The sequence below is a fragment of the Staurois parvus genome, unplaced genomic scaffold, assembly GCF_062004578.1.
Source record: "Staurois parvus isolate SC_StPar_1 unplaced genomic scaffold, SC_StPar_1.0 ptg000604l, whole genome shotgun sequence".
Classification (NCBI taxonomy): domain Eukaryota; kingdom Metazoa; phylum Chordata; class Amphibia; order Anura; family Ranidae; genus Staurois; species Staurois parvus.
In genome coordinates, this window is record NW_028318400.1 from 7,028,539 (window position 1) to 7,051,377 (window position 22,839).

A 22,839-nucleotide genomic window follows, 5' to 3' on the forward strand; every position below is an offset into this window, starting at 1 on the left:
TCCCTGTACGGCCTCCCATTGCTGCTGTCTCCATCGCCACACTCTGCTGCCATGTGCCACTTTCAGGTCTCTTCACACTGCTGGTGTGTTAAATTTTTTGACATAGGGTGCTGGCAGATTACGGGCCTCCTATAGCTGCTGCCAGGCCCCTAATCTGCCATGGGCCCCTATATACCGCCTCCTCATGCTGCTGCCAAGTTCAGAGTCTGTCATGGGTCCCTGTACGGCCTCCCATTGCTGCTGTCTCCATCGCCACACTCTGCCATGTGCCACTTTCAGGTCTCCTCACACTGCTGGTGTGTTGAATTTTTTGACATAGGGTGCTGGCAGATTACGGGCCTCCTATAGCTGCTGCCAGGCCCCTAATCTGCCATAAGCCCCTATATACCGCCTCCTCATGCTGCTGCCAAGTCCAGAGTCTGTCATGGGTCCCTGTACGGCCTCCCATTGCTGCTGTCTCCATCGCCACACTCTGCCATGTGCCACTTTCAGGTCTCCTCACACACTGCTGGTGTGTTGAATTTTTTGACATAGGGTGCTGGCAGATTACGGGCCTCCTATAGCTGCTGCCAGGCCCCTAATCTGCCGTAGGCCCCTATATACCGCCTCCTCATGCTGCTGCCAGGTCCAGAGTCTCTCATGGGTCCCTGTACGGCCTCCCATTGCTGCTGTCTCCATCGCCACACTCTGCCATGTGCCACTTTCAGGTCTCCTCACACTGCTGGTGTGTTCCATTTTTTGTCATAGGGTGCTGGCAGATTATGGGCCTCCCATAACTGCTGCCAGGCCCCTAATCTGCCATGGGCCCCTATACCGACTCCTCATGCTGTGACGTTGCAACAACGTGGAATTCAACCCTACATATGTTAGACCGCCTTTACGAACAGCAAAAGGCCATCACAGATTTCCTGATGTTAAAAGCAGATAAAGGTACTCCCTGTGTAACTTAGATGTCAGCCATTGGCAGCTCATGCGTGACACCTGCGCTTGCTCAGGCCCTTTGAGGAGGCCACGCTATTCGTGAGTCGGCAGGACTATGGGATGAACGACGTCATTCCTCTGTTGCACGTCCTGGAACAAATGCTGTTAACAATGGCTGGTCAGGGTGCGGTAGACGTGGCGCACAGATCTCAACGCCACATGGCCCCTGTGGGGGCAGGACTGGAAGAAGAGGAGGAGGTAGAGGAGGACATTGGTGCTCAGGAATTATTGAGTGAAATGGGTGGTTTTTCCACTCAGCGGACAGGAGTGGAGGAGCAGGAGCATCTGGTAGAGGAGGAGGAAGAGGAGACAGAGGACCCAGACGCACCGTGGCAGTATGCTGTGGAGATGGAGGCAGGGAGTCCCTCGCATTCCTTGGCACAAATGGCCCATAGCATGCTCGGTTGCTTGCGTAGCGACAGCCGAATAATAACCATCAGACAGAGGGATGACTTTTGGCTGTCCACCTTGTTGGACCCTCGCTACCGTTCAAAAATGGTGGCCTTTTTCACACCTGCTGAGAGGGAGGCCAAAATAACGTACTATAAAAAACACCTATGTAGTCAGCTGGTCTCTGCCTGTCTGCGCCAACGTCCATCCTCAGACACTGTGGGCCCTGTGCGCTCGTGTTCCGCTGCCATGGCAGCAGGGGAGGGGTGGGGTGGTAGGAGCAGTGGCAGCTCCACCAGCAGCGGCTGCCTCAGTCTGCAGTCGATGATGAGTAGCTTTCTTCACCAGCGCAGTGAGGAAACTACTAACCAGCCGCAGCAGCAGCAGCAGCATCAGGTGGACCTGGAGCAGGACCTCAAACAACAGGCTTAGGCCTACTTGGACAGCACCCTGCCAACCGAGGTAGACAATCCCCTTGACTACTGGGCAACGAAACTTGACCTTTGGCCCCAACTAGCTGAATTTGCCCTTGAAAGGCTGTCATGCCCGGCCAGTAGCGTGGCATCGGAGCGCGTGTTTAGTGCGGCAGGAGGTATTGCAACTCCGCGGAGGACACGACTGTCCACCCAAAGTGTGGAGAGACTGACGTTTGTGAAAATGAATCAGGCGTGGATTAGTCTGGATTTCAAACCACCAGTTCCTGACACAACTGACTAAATCCGCCATGAATCATGCCCCAAACATGTGCCACTTTCAGGTCTCCTCACACTGCTGGTGTGTTCCATTTTTTGTCATAGGGTGCTGGCAGATTACGGGCCTCCCATAGCTGCTGCCAGGCCCCTAATCTGCCATGGGCCCCTATACCGCCTCCTCATGCTGCTGCCAAGTCCAGAGTCTCTCATGGGTCCCTGTACGGCCTCCCATTGCTGCTGCCTCCATCGCCACACTCTGCCATGTGCCACTTTCAGGTCTCCTCACACTGCTGGTGTGTTCCATTTTTTGTCATAGGGTGCTGGCAGATTACGGGCCTCCCATAGCTGCTGCCAGGCCCCTAATCTGCCATGGGCCCCTATACCGCCTCCTCATGCTGCTGCCAGGTCCAGAGTCTCTCATGGGTCCCTGTACGGCCTCCCATTGCTGCTGTCTCCATCGCCACACTCTGCCATGTGCCACTTTCAGGTCTCCTCACACTGCTGGTGGGTTCCATTTTTTGTCATAGGGTGCTGGCAGATTACGGGCCTCCCATAGCTGCTGCCAGGCCCGTAATCTGCCATGGGCCCCCGTACCGACTCCTCATGCTGCTGCCAGGCCCGTAATCTGTCATGGGCCACTGTTGTCGCTTGTTGGCATATTCCGCTCGTTCAGATGCTCCTTCTCCTGCTACTCCTCTTCACGGATTCCGTCAGCAGTCTTTCTTGGAATCCGTTTCCAAGAGACAACAGTTTGCGAGCACGCACCCGACGGTGCAGAAGCTGAACGTCCTCCTGTCCAAGTTGCTGCTGCCAGGCTCGTAATCTGTCATGCGCCCCTGTACCGCCTCCTCATGCTGCTGCCAGGTCCAGAGTGTGTCATGGGCCCCCGTACCGACTCCTCATGCTGCTGCCAGGCCCGTAATCTGTCATGGGCCCCTGTACCGCCTCCCCATGCTGCTGCCAGGTCCAGAGTGTGTCATGGGTCCCTGTACGGCCTCCCATTGCTGCTGCCAGGCCCGTAATCTGCCATGGGCCCCTGTACCGACTCCTCATGCTGCTGCCAGGCCCGTAATCTGTCATGGGCCCCTGTACCGCCTCCTCATGCTGCTGCCAGGTCCAGAGTGTGTCATGGGTCCCTGTACGGCCTCCCATTGCTGCTGTCTCTATCGCCACACTCTGCCATGTGCCACTTTCAGGTCTCCTCACACTGCTGGTGGTTTCCATTTTTGTCATAGGGTGCTGTATGGCCTCCCATTGCTGCTGCCTCCACCGCCACACTGTGGCTCCACACTCTGGTTTTGGCCCCGTGACTGCCCAAATGAGTGAAGTGTGCGGTGATTCTAAGATCGACGGCACTCATCTGCATGTCATACTGACTGACAGTATTATTTCTCTTCCCCAGCAGACTCCAAGGGCATTTAAATTAAAGGTACAGTGTTCTGCACTAATATTAAGTCTCTCTGAAGCCTAGAAACACCCTTTTTTAAGTTAAATTCACAGCGAATTTATTCGACTCGAATCGAATATTGTCCACGAATTCGCCGAATCAGTCGAATCGAATTTTTCATTTCTTCGCTCATCTCTAATCATAACTAAAAAAAAAATACGGACATACTCAATTCATTTTATAAACCTTTCAAATTAATTTAAAAATGACAGAAAATAAGCATTTGGATAACATTCAGAATATTAGCCTAAGGGAAAAACTATTTCACCAATTCCCAACGCTAGTGGGCAGTTCTGTAGTTTTATTAAAAAGAACAGGCACATCATGAAATCTATCTATCTATATGTCTTCCAGCTAGGTTGTCAGATAAGGACACGGTGATCTTAAAATGCAGCATACCAAACACTTTTGAATTAAATAGTATACTGTATAAATACATACATAAATGTGATAATCTTTGATTGGGGGGGAGGGGGGACTCTAAAGATAACAAGAGAGTCCTCACCACTAGTTTCCCGATGCTGATCTATTAAACCACTGCTATGCAGCTGTTTTGATTTTGCTTTAAAATTAGCTCACGTTAGAAGCAACATGTTTCTAACACTGGAAATATATCTTATGAAAAGCTTGAGTATTTCCTAAGGCTACAACAGCTCAGAGCCACTTATACGTAGTATAAAAACAGCTGAATGTCTAACTGAATGTCTAAGGTCAAAGCATTCCTGTTTTTTAGTTTGGGAACATTAGAGCATTCTGGGTGAAAGTGTGAAAAAACATTAAAACATAATAGCATTGCTCACTAATTAGACACTGGCAACAGTTATTAAAATTTAATGGTGAAACATCATGTCAAAATGTACACAGGAGGTGACTGAAGTTGTCAAAGTATCTTTTGTCTCATGACCCTAAGAATTGTTTGCCCAGTTTAGTCATTATGTAGTTCCTAATTCTAAACAACAAATAATACAAATCTCTTGTTAACACAAAAAATAAAACTTCAGACAGGAGCAATGACCCTACTGCTGGATTACACTAATAATCTGATATACCCTCAGAGAGCCGCATTTACTGTTTTATAGTCACTAATGTGGATGCACAGTCTTCCCCAAGCTTGACTGTCAGTAGTTTTATAGAACAGTGCTATTTAAGAAATAAAGAATTCAAGCATATGGGATCTAATTATTTATGAAGTAACAATAAGACCTTTGAGCAAGGATAGATCAGCAATGCAGACAACAGAGAAAATACCTTTCAAAATATTTTAATTTCTAAAGTAATCAGGGTTGGTATTATGCATATCCAACATGGCCTAGGACTGCAAGTCTAAAAGGACAGCACACAGCCACTTATGCATTATTTTGACAATCCTCACACATCCTTATGTTTAATAAAGGTTGACTTTTGCATTCCTTATCAGTAATATTAACCACCTCCCAGCCGTGCTGTAGCTGAAAGATGGCTACAGCTTGGTAATCTAGTTTTGGGAGGGCGTCTATAGATGTCTTCTCAGAACCCCACCCAGCTGTGTGCTCTGTGATCCTTTGGACACAGATGATCACAGATCGAGGTAAAAGGCCAATCACAGTGACCCTTTACCATGTGATCAGCTAATCCCATGTAAACAAAATGCCAGTTATTTCCTTTCCTCACATGTCAGGGTCAGTTAGCGCCTCTCCCAGCCAGGAACAGCTAGCGTTAGCTTGCTCACACACCATCACACTCATGCTATAGGTCACTGATCATCATCATTACTAGTATAATTTTGTATGGATCAATATATTTATCACAAACAGAACTATACCAGTGCACCCTTGGCATTATTGTCCCCAAAATGCAGTGTTAGCAGGATCAGCCCATTCGCTGCCAGCACTTGCACTTAACCCCAATGCTCCCATCCATCCCCCAACAAGAAGTGCAGTGCCAGTGTAATTTCTGATCATTGTTACCTGTAATAGATTGCACACAAAACTGCAGCGTTAGCAGAATCAGGCCTGATCTCTGCTAGCACTAGCATGTGAATTTTATAGTGGTTTAAGCAGTGCCTGACAGCCTGGCGCTTATTTTCCTGTGAGTCGCGCTAGGTACCTGTATATTTAGAGCCCAAAGTGTTCCAAAAAAAATACAATAGTGAAAGGGGAAGCCTCTCTGACAGAATCCACCTCAGGATAGAAACCTGTAGAAAGCATCAGCACCCTGTCAAGTAGCTCAGACGATGGAGAAGAGGTCCCTGTTAAGATCAGGGTTACCAGACCCCATGATACTGTTGTTTACTATTTCCATGCATTGTTCTCTTATGTCTTATGAATTTTGTTAATTTTTATGATTTCTATTAGTTGTATATATGACTTGTTACTTTATCCCTATGTTACCAATTGTTCCACTGTCTCTCTGTATATTGCTCTCCCTACTCCCGCCCCCGGTCCTGTCCAGCACTCCTCTCCATTCCATATAGGGCTTCCCCTCAGTAGTGCCTGACCTATGCCTGATGAAAGAGCGTGCCAGTCCACATCGGTTCCCGAGCATGCTCAGAAATGCGTTGCATCCCGATGATGTCAGACGCCAAAGCCACAGCTCCAGACATACCAGGGACCCGGCCAGGCTTTACCATCCACACCTTCCTCCTTGCAGCATCTCCTTCCGATCGGCTGGTATCCCTCCCTGAGAAGTTTTATACATCTGGCGATACATGTTCTTTACACTAACCCCTATGAGCCTTTTTTACATTGCTAAGATTTGAGTTGCTAAACTTACCTTTTTATCATTATACAGTCTACACTTAAAGGCGCTGTGTCTTTGGTTCTGATACTTCTACTTTAGAGCTCTGTTTCACTCTACCACAGCTTGCCCTAGTGTCTTTGACTGATTTACTCTCCGTCTGACCTGGAACACATATCAATTTATTGTAAGATTACATGGACTGCATAATTCATGCGCCTGTTCACTCTCCTTATGTTTTACCCGACCCCATGAAGCTGAAGTACTAGGAATGCATGACTTGTCTCACATGCAGCAGAATGCTAGTACAAATGCCACACTACCTTTTGGCAAACTGGTGAGCACCAGCGGCCTAGTACATCTTGGTCTATTTCATACCAGCACTGCAATATGACTTGGTGAAGTGCATAAGTGCAGTACAAGCAGTAGCATCTCACAGCCACCAAGAATTCACACACAGACCCGTAGAGCCCATAGTGTCCTTCCAGATGTGCTTGCAAATCCTGATTGGCATCCCACAGATTCTGCAGCACCTATACTTCCCCCGTTCACTGCCCAACCCAGAATTCAGGTGGAAATAGCAAATTTAACTACTCTCCATGATTTTATGGAGCTGTTTTTCACAGAAGATTTGTGCAATTTGATTGTGGGCCAAAGCAATTTATATGCACAAAAGTATATCTGCCCACTCAAATTCAGCTCTTGCCAGACAATTTGGATGGAAACCTATTACGGTTTCCAAATGTAAAACTTTTTTTGGCCTCCCCTCAACACAGGCATTACATAAAGAATGGGTTACGGTCATATTGGTCCACAGACCTAGTTCATCATATGCCTGTGTTCTCTGCTACCATGGCCAGGCATAGATATGAGACAATAATTTGCTTCATGCATTTCAGTGATAATACTCTCTGTTCTCCTCGGGGTGACCCTGAACATGACTGGCTCTACAAAATTTTGCCCCTGATAAACCATCTCAATGAGAAATTTGCAGATGTGTATAAGTCTTAGCAAAATGACTGCGTGGATGAGTCCTTCATTGACTTTACTGGCCACCTTGCTATCAAACAGTATCTACCCAGAAAATGTGCCAAATCTGAGGTCAAACTGTATAAGCTCTGTGAGAGGGCCACAGGCTATACATATAATTTTAGGGTTTATGAGGGAAGAGACAACAAAGTACAGGGCCCGACTGCCCAGACTACCTGGGGAGCAGTGGCAAGATACTTTGGGACTTTGTGTTGTCTGTGTTCCGTAAGGGGTACCACTTATACGTGGGCAATTTTTATACAAGCGTGCCACTATTTAGACATTTGTACAATCTTGGAATGGGCTCATGTGGCACCGTGTGACCTAATCACTGGGGCTTCCCCCCACTGGCTTGTAAATACCCGACTTAGAAAGGGGGAGAAAGCCTGCTTAAGAAATTATGAATTGCTTGAAGTGAAGTAAAATGGAAGGACAAAAGGGATGTTTTTGTCCTGTCTTCCATTCATGCAGACGCGACAGTCCAAATTAGCATGGTATCTAGTGTTGTTAAGGAACCCTTCTGCGTCCATTACTATAAACTTAACATGGGAGGAGTGGACCTCAGCAACCAAATGATGAATCCATACCTAGTTTCCCTGAAAGCTTGACACTGGTACAAAAAGGTGTCTATTTGTTTCCATTGGCTATATATAACGCTTTTGTAATTTACAAAGCAACTGGATGAAATGGATCCTTCCTAAAATTTCAGGTAGAGATCATTACAGCCCTTTTGTAACCATAAGGCGCTGTGGCCCAATCCCCTCCTGTCCTGGCCAACCTGGTCTCTGCCTCAAGGACTGCTTCCTTTGCTACCACACACCAGTTTAGTATTAGTATAGGGTACACCTAGGCACAGTCCAGGGCACATGTTCACCATTTTCACACAGGGTCTCGAAAGATGTTAGATAGTCAGGAAACTGTATATTGCATTTTGAGAGACCCAAAAATCCGAGGCTGTTCTTAAAAGTTTCAAGAAAAGTTTCAAAAACAACAAAAAAGTTAAAAAAAATAAAAATTCCGAAAAATAAACTCCAAAAAAGCTGCCGTTTTATTGTTAACCATTGTTTGCTTTGCAGGAATACCATTCAGTTATTGTTCTATTGCGTTAAAGCTCTATTGTTACTGTGTTGTATTGTAATGGGGTCTTACTTTTAGATTATACGTTAGTGCGTGCAGCGCTGTTGGATGAGATTTTTCATCCGTAGTTAAAAAAAGAACACATATGCTCAAGCATGGGGGCCTGGGGTGGTCAGTTGGTTGATTGCCGCTATGCTTTGGCATATATTTTTTTATTTTTTTCTGACAGAGAATTCAATAAAAAAAGTTGTCATTTTATTGCGTTAATGGTCTATTCTTACTGTGTTTTAATGTTAACCATTGTTGTTTGCTTTGCAGAAACAACATTCAGCTACAGCACCAATCTGTTTATTCTGATAGCAATGGGGGGTCTTGTTCTCAGAATATACATCAGTGCGTGCAGTGCTGTTGGATGAGATTTTTCATCTGTTAAAAAAAGAAAATATATGCCTAAACATGGGGCCTAGGGTGGTCAATGGGTGGATCGCCCCTATGCTTCGGCATATATTTTTTTCATCCACATTGATCAATGTAAATGGAGGAGACTCTTAGAAAAAAAGAACATTACATGTATGCCCAACATTAGAAGTGGGTGGATGCAGGGCGGTATATTCTAATGGTGGACACACCACACACTTTTTTAGGCAGTGATTTCTTCATCCACATCGATCAATGTGAATGGAGGAATCTGATAGGTTCTATTTTTTCATTAAGCCCACAGTTTGCATGAAAGAAAGAACATATATGCCCAACAAGGTCCAGTGATGTACTGGTATGTTGCTGGTTATACCAGGATGATTCCTGCAGCTACAGGCATCATCCTGGTATAATTTTTTCAGCCAACTGTCGGTTTTCATGCAAAAGCAATCCTAGTGGCTAATTGTCACTGGATTGCTTTTACAAGCAGCGGGAGGGGATGACCCCTCCTGCTGATTCCACGGCTTCCTCTGGCTTTCCCGTGACACCGGGGAACCCGGGAATGCAGTCAGTGGTTCTGCCTGCAGACCATAGCGCTGATCAAAGATTGGAACAGCTACAATCATCTCTATGGTCTAAGAAATTGAAAGCTCTGAGCATTTCATGACTTTGGTTTTGCCGGATATAAACAACACCACTTTTAAAACAGGAAAGCATCTGATCACACCAATCTTGGTGTGATCAGATGCTTTAAGGGCAGAGAAAACATCTACAGTCTAATAGACCCCAGATTTCTCAGAAAAGAATACCTGTCACTGCCTATTGCTATCATAGGGGATAATTACATTCCCTGTGATAACAAAAAATAAATGAAAAAAATTAAAGCACCCCTGTTGCCCCTCGCTTGAGCTCAAAGGCATACACAAGCGCTGGCCCCGTGTCAATACTGTATGTATATTGCGGTTGCACCATGCATGTGAGGTATCGCCATGAACATCAGATTGGGGGCAGTAATTCTAGTACTGGAACTCCTCTGTAATTCTAAAGTGGTAGCCTGAAAAGGCTTTTCAAACACTTCCTATGGATATTAAAAATGTATGTAGTTTGTCACCGTTACACAGGGCATGCACAATTTTAAAGCTTGTAATGTTTGGTATCTATTTGCATGGCATAACTTCATCTTTTATATTTTACCTAAATGTATACGAGAGACCCTGAGCGAAATGGACCTCCTATGAAACAAATATTGCAGCTAGCATGTACTGTGTTCCCACATGTAAACCATAAATTTAAAAAAATGCAGCGCAGTACTATAAATACAAATAAGGTGCTAAATACATCCAACGGCGATTACGTCAAGCCATAAACCGGAAGTACACGTGCCACCATTTTGGATAAGGGATCTATGCATTTTGATTCAACAATTATATTGTATAGTGAGTCTTTGATTCTGTAGTGTCCCAGGTGGACACTTTTAAATGTGAGTGTATTTTGATCATTTTTTAATAAAGTTGATTGTATTTAGCTATACTACACTATATGGAGCATTTTTTTCATATGTCTGTGGAGCATTTTGGAGATTTTAAGTGCTGACGGTGGAGAAATTCATGTACCAGTACACCCTCCCAGGTTAAAGGGAAAGGTGTAGTTTGATCTGAGTATACGGTTCAAACCTGAAGGTGAGCGCAATAGCGTGTCAGAGGTGGATAAGCACTAAGGGGTGACACAGGAGCACTGTATATGTGTATGAAGTAGTGTGATCACACAGTGGATTTAAAGGGATGGTTCACCTGCATTTTGAGATCATAATATTGGGACACTTGTCGATGGTATATTTGGAACACTATGCACAGGAGATATACCGCACAAGCACATGTGAAGATATTGGAGTGTTAAAGGGACCGTTCACTATTTTGTATGGTTCATTTGATATTTGCATATACTATTCATTTAGCACTGGTATATGCAGGTTTATGGATATTCATGTATATGTGTTGATATTTATCTTGATATAGCACATATTATTGTTACATAGCACAATTTTCTGTTTTCACTATTCACAAATGCACGTTGGATTTATTTAGCACTGTATTTGTATTAATAATACTGTGCTGCATTTTTTTTTATTTATGTTTTATATTTTACCTACCAATTGGCCAATATATTATGTTTTTGTGCAATAAGATTCAAAAAAGTGTATTGTTTTTCAAACAATTAGCATTTCAAAAATTGCTGTACAAGTACTGTGTGACATAAAAAATTGCAACTCCCACCATTTTATTCTTTAGAGCCTCTGCTTTAAAAAAAATGTATAATTTTGGGGGATTCAAATTAATTTTCTTGCAGAAAAGGCCTCATCTTGAAGTGATTGGAAGGGTGGGTGATATGTGCTAATGTTGGGCATAACATTCCAGGATAGCACAAAACCCACCCAAATTACCCCTTTTTGAAAAGTAGATACCCCAGACCATTTGCTGAGAGGCATGTTGAGTCAATAGAATATTGTTTTTTTTACCAATTAAAGCATGAATGTGCTTATTGGATTTTGGAGTCCTCTACTTGGCTAGGCTGACAAAAAGTCTCTCACATGTGGTATCTCCATATTCGGGAGAAGTAGCAGAATATGTTTTGGGGTTTAATTCCACATATACCCATGGCATGTGTGAGCAATATATCATTTAATTGAAAACTTTGTGTAAAAAAAAAACTTTTTTTGGTAATTTTCCAAAAACTTGTGGAAAAAAAATAAAATGTCCCATGAACTCAACATGCCTCTCACCAAATAGCTTAGGGCAGCTACTTTTTGAAAAGTGGTAATTTGGGGGGGTGTTTGTACTGCTCTGGCATTTTAGCATCCCAAGACTTGTGATCTCAGTCAGAAAAGAAAAGCTGCATAAATCCCTATATATATATATATATATATATATATATATATATATATCTATCATAGTTTGTAGATGCTATAACTTTCACACAAACCAATGAATATATACTTATTGGGATTTTTTTTTTACCAAAAGACATGTAGCAGAATACATTTTGGCCTAAATGTATGATTAACTTTGAGTTTATTGGACATTTTTTAGAACACAAAGTAGAAAATTTTGTTTTTTCAAAACAATTTCAGTATTTTTCATTTATATCACCAAAAAAATAAAACCCACTGGTGATCAAATACCATCAAAAGAAACCTCTGTGTGAAAAAAAGGACATACATTTAATTTGGGTACAGCATTGCATGACCACGCAATTACCAGTTGAAATAGCACAGTATTGAATAGCAAAAAATGGCCTGGTCATTAAGGGAGGTAAATCTTCTGGAAGGCAAGTGGCTAAAGTCAATACTACCTTGTGATATTAATCTGTAGATTGCATCCATGTTTTTTTCCAAAGCCATTATTAGCAAGCCCTTTATCATTTTGGTAGAACCCCTTTTAACCTAAAATACATATGTGCTACTCAATATACTCTACACCGGAGACATAAAATATAGGTCCATTTTATCTCTATAAATTTAAAAAAAATGGTGAATTTATTATTTCAACCCCTTAAGGTTCTGACACTTGAGGACTTTTCAGGGGTGTGTTATTTTTCTACTTCAGCATATAATTATCATATGGTTGCTTGAGAATCCACGTTTTTTTAAAGTGCAAGTCTTTGTTTTGATACCATCATGCCATTGCTTTTCTGTGATTGCCATTTGCCAAACATAGCAATGAAGCTATCACTTTTTTTGTAGTGGATAGGATAATTATTATCCTGCAACCTTTCTTGGAAGAACAACTTAGAGTATATGGCATAGATCAGTGTTTTCACAGAAATGTGCTATTATAATAGAGTTAAATGCACAAAAGTGTATTATAATGCCTACAAATAAAAGTATGAGCCAGCACTTTCATAAACATAGCAACCATTGGTCAGATGTCCTTTACAATTTCTTTTTCTTATCCTACAGTTCTCAGGCTTCTAAAATGTGATATTAATTACTTGTGCATATGATGAATGATGTGCCGCTTTATCCACAAAAACAGATGGCATATAAATTACTAGTAAAATGTGTACAATGGTGCTGCTTATAGATAATTTTATAAAATGCGAGGTCAACACATCAGTGTCCAAGCTTAAGTTGAACATGAACAGATAAAGTCAGTGGGTCTCAAGCAATTATTGTTATACATTTAAATTTGTGATTATGCTCTTGCATGTGACTGTGTGTAGCTGTTAAAATGCAAGCATTGTTCAGTGGAACCAAAGAATCCATCATAAAATGACAGGTGACTTATTATTCAGACAAATTTCATAAAAGCATGTTAAGCTCAAAAAAACTATCTTTGATTAAATGTTTCTAGTGCAGATGACTGTATACATTGAATAGAACTTGATATTACTCCTCTATACAGTTTAAATTAGAAACATGGGGTAGAGCATGCTCTTACCCATGCATATAATGACATTCACTTTACTGCTGTAGGCAACATAATCCTGCACATCAACCCTAAATAAAGTTACAATAGAGTGTAGAAAGTCACAAAACACAACAGAGAGTAAAAAGGAGCTTCTGGCACTGAATTCAAGAGGAAAAACTGAAAACTCACAATACCAGGCCTTAAAGTGGTAGTAAACCCACATTTTGATTTTTACCTACAGGTAAGCTTATAATAAAGATTACCTGTAGGCAAAATTAATATCTCCTCAATGTTCACTGTTTAGAAGATATTCTAGCGAGCAGCTAGATGTCACTGGCACATGTGCTTTGAAGGAACGGCACAGCTGTGTGCCGCAGCCAAAACTTCCACATGCATGTGTGGTAGTGACATCATCATAGCTCAGCCATTCGAGCGGTCGCAGCCCGTGAAGGCAGACTGGGTGAAGATGGAAACCTCTTTTTTTAACCAAAAGTTTACTACCACTTTAAGGAGTTTCTTCACTCTTTCTACTTATGGCAGCAGTGTACCCAACTAATATGGATGAGTTAATCTTGGTCAATTTACTTTTATCTTAGGGCTTAAGAGACCAAGAACACAAATCTAGATATGGAATGTGCCACTTGCATATACCCTATTCCTGCATGCCATCCTCACTGCTATAATCAGCTCTAACCTTGTTCCGGCCATAGGCAAACCACTTAGATAACAAGAGGTAAACTCCAACACAATAAGGTATCCTCAAAACTGCTCTTTTTGCAACATAATGGAGCACTTCAGTGAAAGTCATTGTTACAGTTATGCAACATGAAGCAAACAATTTCCTCTGTTTCTTTCTCCATATATCTACATTTAGAGACCATAACCATTTAGATGATGCCTACAGTCATTTATAGAACAGCCTTTAATTATGTTACAGAAGTATGTTGTTTTCTAAAGATGCATCGTACTACTACGTTGACAAATGCACCTTAGAAAAACAAGATAGCAGGGCTCTGCCAAAAGTCAGATCACATGGGAAAAGGCACACACAATGGATTTACACAAAAAGGAAGAAACATATAAAACTGAGAAGGTCTAAAGCTGGCCATAGAAATAAAGTGGAGTCCAATTTGATAGTGGATGGTGTAGCAAAAGCGTGCATCAGAGATGGACGCGGTTCAACCATTTTGGTTTCAACCTCCATCTTGGCGAAGGGACTAACCATCCTGAAATATATTTTCCTGCATCCTCCCCCCTTTACTCTCTGTTCAGCCACAGCAACATTTGGTTATGGGTCACTGGCAGGCTAGAGCAGCAGGGGGCCCAGAGCTACAAAGCCCCCCAAGAGAGACAGAGCCTCTCTGTCTAAAGAACCTGTGTAATTTCACACCTCGGGAAAAGATAACAGAGCCTTCCAAAGAGTTTAAGGCATTCCCAAGAAGCACAAACCAAATAACATTTTTAAAAGATTCAGTTTTCCCCTATGTCTCATATCTTGAAATATGAGAGACATACATAAAAGCCAGACATATCATCGGATAGATGATGAGCAGGTGAATCGTTTAATGGGTCACTGGACTGGTCTCGCACGATCAGGGAAGCAGAAACATATATCTTGTGAACCGTGCAGCATATAATTTCATAATTCATATCTAAATAATCCTCAGACTTGTCTGTGTAATAATATACCCGCGGGTAGATTGTCGCTCGTGCAGCTGAGAAGTTATAGACCAGAATATTATTAAGAAAGATGTTGGTTCCAATTTAGGGTTCCGCCCGACGATCCCTCCCTAAACAGAGTATTGATCAGTTACTCAGAGCCACCCCCCTGCTGGGACATTTTAAAAACAGGCTAGCAGGCCTAAGTAAGTTAAGTTAAAGAAATCTCGGGGGCGTGGTCTGCACGAAGATGGAAGATGGCCGCAAAGAGAGGGAGCTCCCGCCGGCCGGATCCCTCTATATCGCCGCACGACGGAGCGGGGTGAGAGGGAGCTGTCACATCATGGGGAAGACTGACCGGACCTCATCCGGTACCCGATCGCGCTCCCCACGGGGCCAGGGTGTGCAGGGGAGACACACGGAGCTCTTCCGCTCCCAACAGCAAAGGGAGGGGCCGCAGCCATCTCCTTCTCCTGCTGCATCCCCCTCCGCCCCCCTCCTCCCCTCTACGGCTGCTAATACTGTTAACCCTTCCTGCTCTGACATGCAGGCAGCCACAGATACAGTGCCTCAGCATGATGTCCCCTCTGCCTCACAATCTCTGTCCCTGAGGGATCTTCAGGCTGTGGTTGCTGACATTAAGGCCACCCTGACAGCCACACTCACTGCTGCATTGGGGGATCTGCATAATGATTTAAGGGCCATGGGTTCACGATTGGATCACGTGGAATCCGCATCCAGGCAAAATGGTTCCGCAATTCTTGATTTACAACATCGGTCAACGATACACGCGTCAACTATCAAAGAGCTCCACAGGCATATTGAGGATTTAGATAACCGTGGCCGCAGGCGTAACATCAGAATCCACGGTCTCCCAGAATCAGTAGAAAATACCGATATTCCCAAGGCAGCAATGGCCATATTCAATAACCTCCTTGGTCGCCCACAAGCAACCCCGATTGACATCGAACGTGTGCACAGAGCGATCCGCCCCAGGAGGGGAGATGCAGACCCACCCAGGGATATCGTTTGCTGCCTAGTCAGTTTCCCGCTCAAAGAAGATGTCCTCCGCTGTGCTAGAGACAGAGGGCGCCTTTTATATGAGGGGACAGAAATACAACTGTTTCAGGACTTATCCAGCACCACCCTACGCCAACGGCGCGCTTTACGCCCTCTTCTGGACACGCTCCGATCGCGTAACATTCCGCCGTACAGATGGAGGTTCCCCTTCTGTCTCTCTGTACAAGTTAGTGGTCGTTCTTACAACCTGCGCACCCCTGAAGAACTGCCCTCTTTCTGTGCCTCCATAGACATCCCGCTGATTGACCTGCCTGATTGGTTCAGCTCCATGAGATTGCCGCTATCCCAGGATTTGGTAGCCGAGGATAGTGCTATGGATTGGCGCGGTCAGTCTTCTCGTAGAGGGCGGATGGCCCCATCGACCCCTCCGAGACCCCTCATGGGGGACGCCACGACTACCTTCAGTCCGACGGCCTCGCCAGCACACAGGAGGCCAAGACACGAAACCTAATGGTCCCTGTTCTTCCCTTAACATTGCTACTTTGATGCATACCCTGCTGTGTACGTTCTACTGTTACTGCACACCTTTTTTCGTCCACCCGCCCCATATGTTCTAGTTGCGCACTTGCGCTCTCTGATCAATGCTCGTCGGACTCCTACTTTACCACCTTTACTATTTATCCGTCAAGACTGCAGCCTGTGATTCATGGAACTCTGTCACTGTCCTATGCGCAAATAGTGGGTCTCCACAACTCCTTCATGCCTTACAAGGGGTTGGGAGTTGGCCCCATTCTAGCTGTCTCGTCCTCATACAAGGGGGATCAGTTTTTAGGCTCTGCCTTACTAATCGTCACCTAATTCTCCGCACTCCACAGCGAGTCCTCCGCCTCCAGTTGGTTATCGATTGGTGCCTTCTCCTAGCCTTCTATTTCCTATTACCATCTGGAGGCATCCTGGGCGATGAACATCCTCCGACATCGTCTTACTGGCAAGCTCTGAACTTCGCCCTCACATCTTTGCGGACGTCCTGCTGTTCGCTTGGGGCTGTTCGGTGATGGATTGTTCGCCCCCCACATCCTCTCCGTGGACATTGGAACGCTTGGCCTTCCCGATCCTATGGAAGTGATCCCTGCTCAATTTGTAATGTATAATTTCTGCGTGAATATGTTAGTGTCTCTAAATTTCGACCGGGGGGTGGTTTGGGGGGAGATGGTTATTGTTTGCGGGGACGGATAACTGCTTTTTTTTTCGGGGAGTGTAAATGTTCTTTTAGTCAGTGGAATCTGATTGTGTGGACGAGCATCACCTCTTCCCGCTACTGGCTAGACATTTCAGAATGGCACCATGTCATTCTCTTCAACCCGGCTTTGACTTGGCCGAAATGGCATACCTGAGGGCCTGCGTGCCTTTGATCACTCCCATGCTCACTTCCCTCCTCCTCCCCACTCCTACGCTATTCCGAGAGAGGTGATGCTCGTACCCTTTGTTTCCCTGGGGACGCTAGCTACTATCCTTGTGTGGGGGGGGTAGGGGGAGGAGGGTTTTCTATGTCTTATTTAGTCCCCTTGATACTCATATATTTGTGGGATGATGACGGGCCTTGATCTTAGGGGACTCATTAGTAACGGTTGCATAGGGGCTTATTGATGTTTTATCTGATTTTGTCATGCTCATTCATGTTTTGATATTGTTGACTTGTTATGTTTGTGCCTTGTGATGTGGTTTGCCTTTAATATGTGCAGGGGTCTTCCGATATTCTCCGTTCAGTGAGGTGCCCCTTTACTATCTCGCGCCCACCTTGGCGTAGGCTGCTCTTCCCAATACGGTCACTCTGTCAGTGCCTTACACTTATTTAATACTAAGCGTAGCTAGACCCCTCGCTCGGCAACATTTCACGTGTGATACTCCTACTAAAGTTGCCCAGGTCTTCTTCCTCTGCATGTCACATACCACTTCATCTCCCATGGAAGACCGGTACCCAAGCCTTTATATGCCCCACCCCTGCGGACTTCTGACACCACTTACATCTCTCGAACCCCGCCCCCCTTGTTCTTGCCTTTTGTTTTATAATTTCTCATAGGGGGCTACCGGCCGGCGGATGCGCACTTCCTGGTTTCACGCCGACCTCGTTCCCCACACAGTGAGCTCGGCGAGCTTCCACTGATCCTTTTCATTCGGCTTCTATCCGTATCTTTTTTCTGAGCTTCTCTTCTTTCTTTCTGCTCCTCTTCTTTTTCCCCGACCCTTTCCCCTTTTCCTGTTTTCTTTCTCTCACGTGGAACAGCGGGTCTGTTCCTCTAGCCGTATACTATCTATATTCCCCCTTTTTATTTTTTCCCTTCCCCCCTCCTTTTCCCATCCCCGGATCCTCGGCATACCGAAGCCCCGGACTCAGGCTCCGCCTTCCAACAGCCATGCTTTCTTCCGCTTCACAGACGGGACAACTGTCTCTGAAACTCCTTTCACTCAATGTCAAAGGTTTGAACATACCCGAAAAGCGTTCCATGCTCCTCTCTTGCGTACACAAACAGAAAGCGGATGTGGTCTTTTTACAAGAAACGCATCTTCGCCAAGACTCCATCCCAAAGCTTTACAATTTCTACTTCCCCACGGTCCTCCACGTCGCCAACCCCCTGGCTAAGTCTAAGGGGGTTGCAATACTGTTCGCCAGACACCTCCAGTTTCATATAATGGATTCCATGGTGGATCCTGAGGGTAGATACCTGTTTATAAAGGGAGTATTCGCTAACAGACCTATCACATTCGCCAATGTCTATGCCCCCAATGTTCAACAGGTCTCCTTCATGCGCTCAATCGTCTCTGCCCTAGCTGCTTTCCAGGAAGGGTTACTGGTACTTGGAGGCGATCTGAATGTCCCTTTAAGCCCTCTGCTAGACTTCTCCTCGGGAAGTTCTTTTCTGCCCTACAAGGCTCTCAGGCAAATACATATACAATTACAGCTTCTACAATTACATGACACCTGGCGTACACTTTACCCCACTGTTAAAGATTATACTTTTTTTTCCCCACCACACAATAACTATTCTAGGATAGATTACTTTTTTTTGTCTCAACCAGATCTCCCTCTCCTCCATGCTGCTACTATTGAACCGATGGTCCTTTCCGATCATCATCCCATCTCCATGACGCTACGGTTCCCCATCTCACACCCGCGCTCCAAATACTTGCGTTTGGATGCTTCCCTTCTTACGGATGTTGCTATTGTTCAGGAGCTCCGCTCTAATATGGCTGAATATTTTTCCTTGAACAGCTCGTCAGACACCTCACCCATCACACAATGGGAGGCCCACAAGTGTGTCATACGGGGTAGCCTCATAGCCCTTGCGATGAGACGTAAGAAAGCCAAACAGGAGCGTCTGAAGCTCCTCTCAGATAGGATCCGCTCTTTGGAGAGAGTACACAAACGGACTCTGGCTGCGTCGACCCTTTCGGAACTCACGCATGCACGCACACAGCTTCTCACGGAACTGGGTAAAGTGGTTAGAAAAAGATACATTCTTACACATAAGCTCTATTATGAGTTCGCAAATAAGAGCGGGAAATTTCTAGCTAGAGCTCTTCGGGAGAAACGGGCTAGTATGACGGTTCATAAAATCAGAGGCTCTGATGGCATTGAGGCTACATCTAACCCTGATATTGCCGCCCATTTTGAACGCTACTATAAATCTTTGTACAACCTCCCTCCGGAACGTCCCCCCATACATTCGGACAAATCTAGAACTACCTTGATCTCTGAATTTCTCCATCTCTACGGTTCAACCGCCCTCTCCGAGGATCTGGTACACGCTATGGAAAATGATCTCACCCTACTTGAACTGCAATCTGCAGTAAAACAGATGGAACCAGGGAAGAGCCCGGGCCCTGATGGTTTTTCAGTAGCCTATTATAAATCATTTTTAGATATACTAGGTACTCCATTTCTTGCTGCTTTTAACACTCTCGCTCAACCTTCAGGGCCGCCTAACCACCTGTTGGAGGCTCACATTACAGTTATCCCCAAAGACGGGAAGGACAACACCCAGGTTTCCAATTATAGACCCATTTCCTTGCTGAACGTGGATGTCAAACTATTCGCGAAGATCATTGCTAATCGTCTTCTTCCCTCGCTTCCCTCCCTGGTCGATTTGGACCAAGCAGGATTTATCCCTGGTAGAGAAGCAAGGGACAACACTATCAAGGCCCTTAATCTCCATCACTGGCTTCGCAGGTCTAACACGCCGGGTTTTTTCCTCTCCTTGGATGCAGAAAAGGCCTTTGACAGGATTGCCTGGGATTACTTGAATGGCACTAGGTTTGGGTGAGAAGATGCTCAACTTTATCATGGCCCTCTATTCTGCCCCTACTGCCCGGGTCCGGGTGAACGGCCATCTGTCAAACTCCTTTCATTTACGGAACGGCACACGTCAGGGATGCCCCCTCTCCCCACTTTGTTTGTCCTATCCCTTGAGCCCCTGTTGCGGAAAATTCGTTTAAACCCTGATGTTAAAGGAATCACGGTGACAGACAAGGAATATAAGCTTGCAGCTTATGCGGATGATATTCTTTTGTTCCTGGTGGACCCTCACATCACTCTTCCGAACCTACTGAAAGACTTTGCCCTTTTCAGATATTTGTCGAATTTTAAAATACATTTTTCCAAATCTGCCGCCCTTAACATTACTTTGTCTGCTGAGCTAGTCTCTGCTTGTGAGGCCCAATTCCCATTTCACTGGGAAAGGGATTCCCTAACTTATCTTGGTATCCAGCTCACCAGCAGCCTTGATGACCTTTACGTGAAAAACTTTCTTCCCGCTCTTCGCTCTATGCAAGAAGACCTCAATAAATGGCACCGTCCTTGTTTCTCGTGGTTTGGAAGGGCAGCGATCATTAAAATGAATGTACTTCCCCGTCTCCTGTATCTCTTCCAAACATTACCAATTCACTTACCTCTTGCTTTCTTTGCTTCTTGCAAAAGACTGTGTTCACTGTTCCTTTGGAGCCACAAACGTCCGCGTATTGCCTACTCCCAATTAACCCTCTCCAAACTTAAAGGGGGTATAGGATTCCCTGATCTTTACCGCTACTATTGGGCGTGTCATCTTTCCCGGATAGTTGATTGGCACGTTCACACTGCCTCTAAAGACTGGATATCTATAGAGAATGCTTGCTCGCCCTTCCCCCTGGCATCGATTCCTTGGCTTTCGCCGAAACACACGCCACAAGTTCTTCTCACCCATCCTTTGGTGGGACCTACGTTAATAATTTTCCATTCGGCTTGTAGATCTGCAGCCATTTCTGGCACACCCAACCCCCTGACCCCCATACGCCTCAACCCTGACTTTCCCCCTGGAATGCATAAAGACTTTTGAAACACTGGCCACACGAACAGATCTTAGTGAAACATTTTCTCCACAAGGGCAAGGTGAAAACACTCCGAGAATTGCAAGAAATCCTGGGTATTCGCGAATTCCCTTTCTGGGTATATTTCCAGATCAGACATTATCTGCTCTCTCATAAACCCCCTCATAACTGGCATCGCTCTCTTACCCCATTTGAATCTGCATGCGCGAAGGCTGAACCGCGGAAACATCTGATCTCGGAGATCTACCCACTTCTAGTGGAGAGCCAGTCTTATGACTCCCTCCCCGCATGTCGGGCTTGGAAGAGAGATCTTAATGCTGAGCTGTCGGACTCAGACTGGGACCTGGTCTTCCAATACTCTCATAAATGTTCCCTCAATGTCTCGACACAAGAAAACAGCTACAAAATAGCCTCTAGATGGTACCGAACTCCCTCATGAATTCATCATTTTAACCCCGCCTTCCCCAACAGCTGCTGGAGATGCGGGACCCCGGATGGGTCCTTTCTTCACATTTGGTGGTCTTGCCCGATTCTTCAACCATTTTGGCAGGAGGTCCATAGGTTAGTAGTGTCTATAAGTACCTTACCCTTAGCTCTCTCTCCTGCTCAATTCCTCCTCCATCATTCTTCCCTTCCCAGGGCTCAGTACTTTAAATCATTAGCCATGCACATGATCAACGCAGCCAGACTCTGTATTCCGGTTCTGTGGGGCTCCACTCGCTCTCCCTCTATACGTGAATGGCTCACCCGAGTGGGTAAAACGGCGGACATGGAAGAACTGGTTGCGACTGCTCTCGACACTCCTACGAAATTCTCTCACGTATGGGCCTGTTGGACCCATTTTCTGACTACCCCGGAGTATCCCTCATGGACCAGCCCGTCTGAATCTGATTTGGACTTCTCGATAGTGTTATTTAGTAGTATTTGACCTGAGGGTGCCATCATACTCCCCCCTGTGTTCCACGCGCATTCTTTCGACGCCGATGAAAGCGTAGGTTCCACCCACTCCCGTTACTGTTTGTATTGAGGATAAGGTATTTTTGACGGTTGTCCCCTCTCTTATTTTACCCTCAATATTTGCTTCCCTTCCTCCCCCCCCCTTTTTTTTCTCTCTCTCTTTCTTTCTTTCCCTTTCTCTTTCTTTCCCTTTTTTCTCGCCTTCTCTTTTCTTTTCTTTTCATATGCTTACACACGTTTCGGACAATTTTTCCAATAGAACATTGAGTAGGTGGTCAGCATCACCTCCCGCAATTCGTCAGCGGTTCCCACGACAATTACTCCTACATTCGCACAATTCCATCATCGTATTCTGTAGTATTGACTTCTACTTAGGCATCGTATTTGCTCGTCTCCCCCCTACAGATTTTTACCGCAAGACAATATGGTAGGAGGCCAAACGTCTCTTTCTTTTTAGCACTTGACAAGCATACCTGAATATTACAGGCACAACCCTGTCGTGGCCTAGTTCATCCACACTGTTGGTTTTGCGTTGGACCTCTTTTGCCTTTGTATGATACATGCTTTGATGTATGTCCTATGTACACTTCATCTGTACATTTTCGTGTGATCATTTGTATCTTGTTTTCAATAAACTTTGTTTTTTGGAAAAAAAAAAAAGTTAAAGACATCTCCCATTTTAACATCA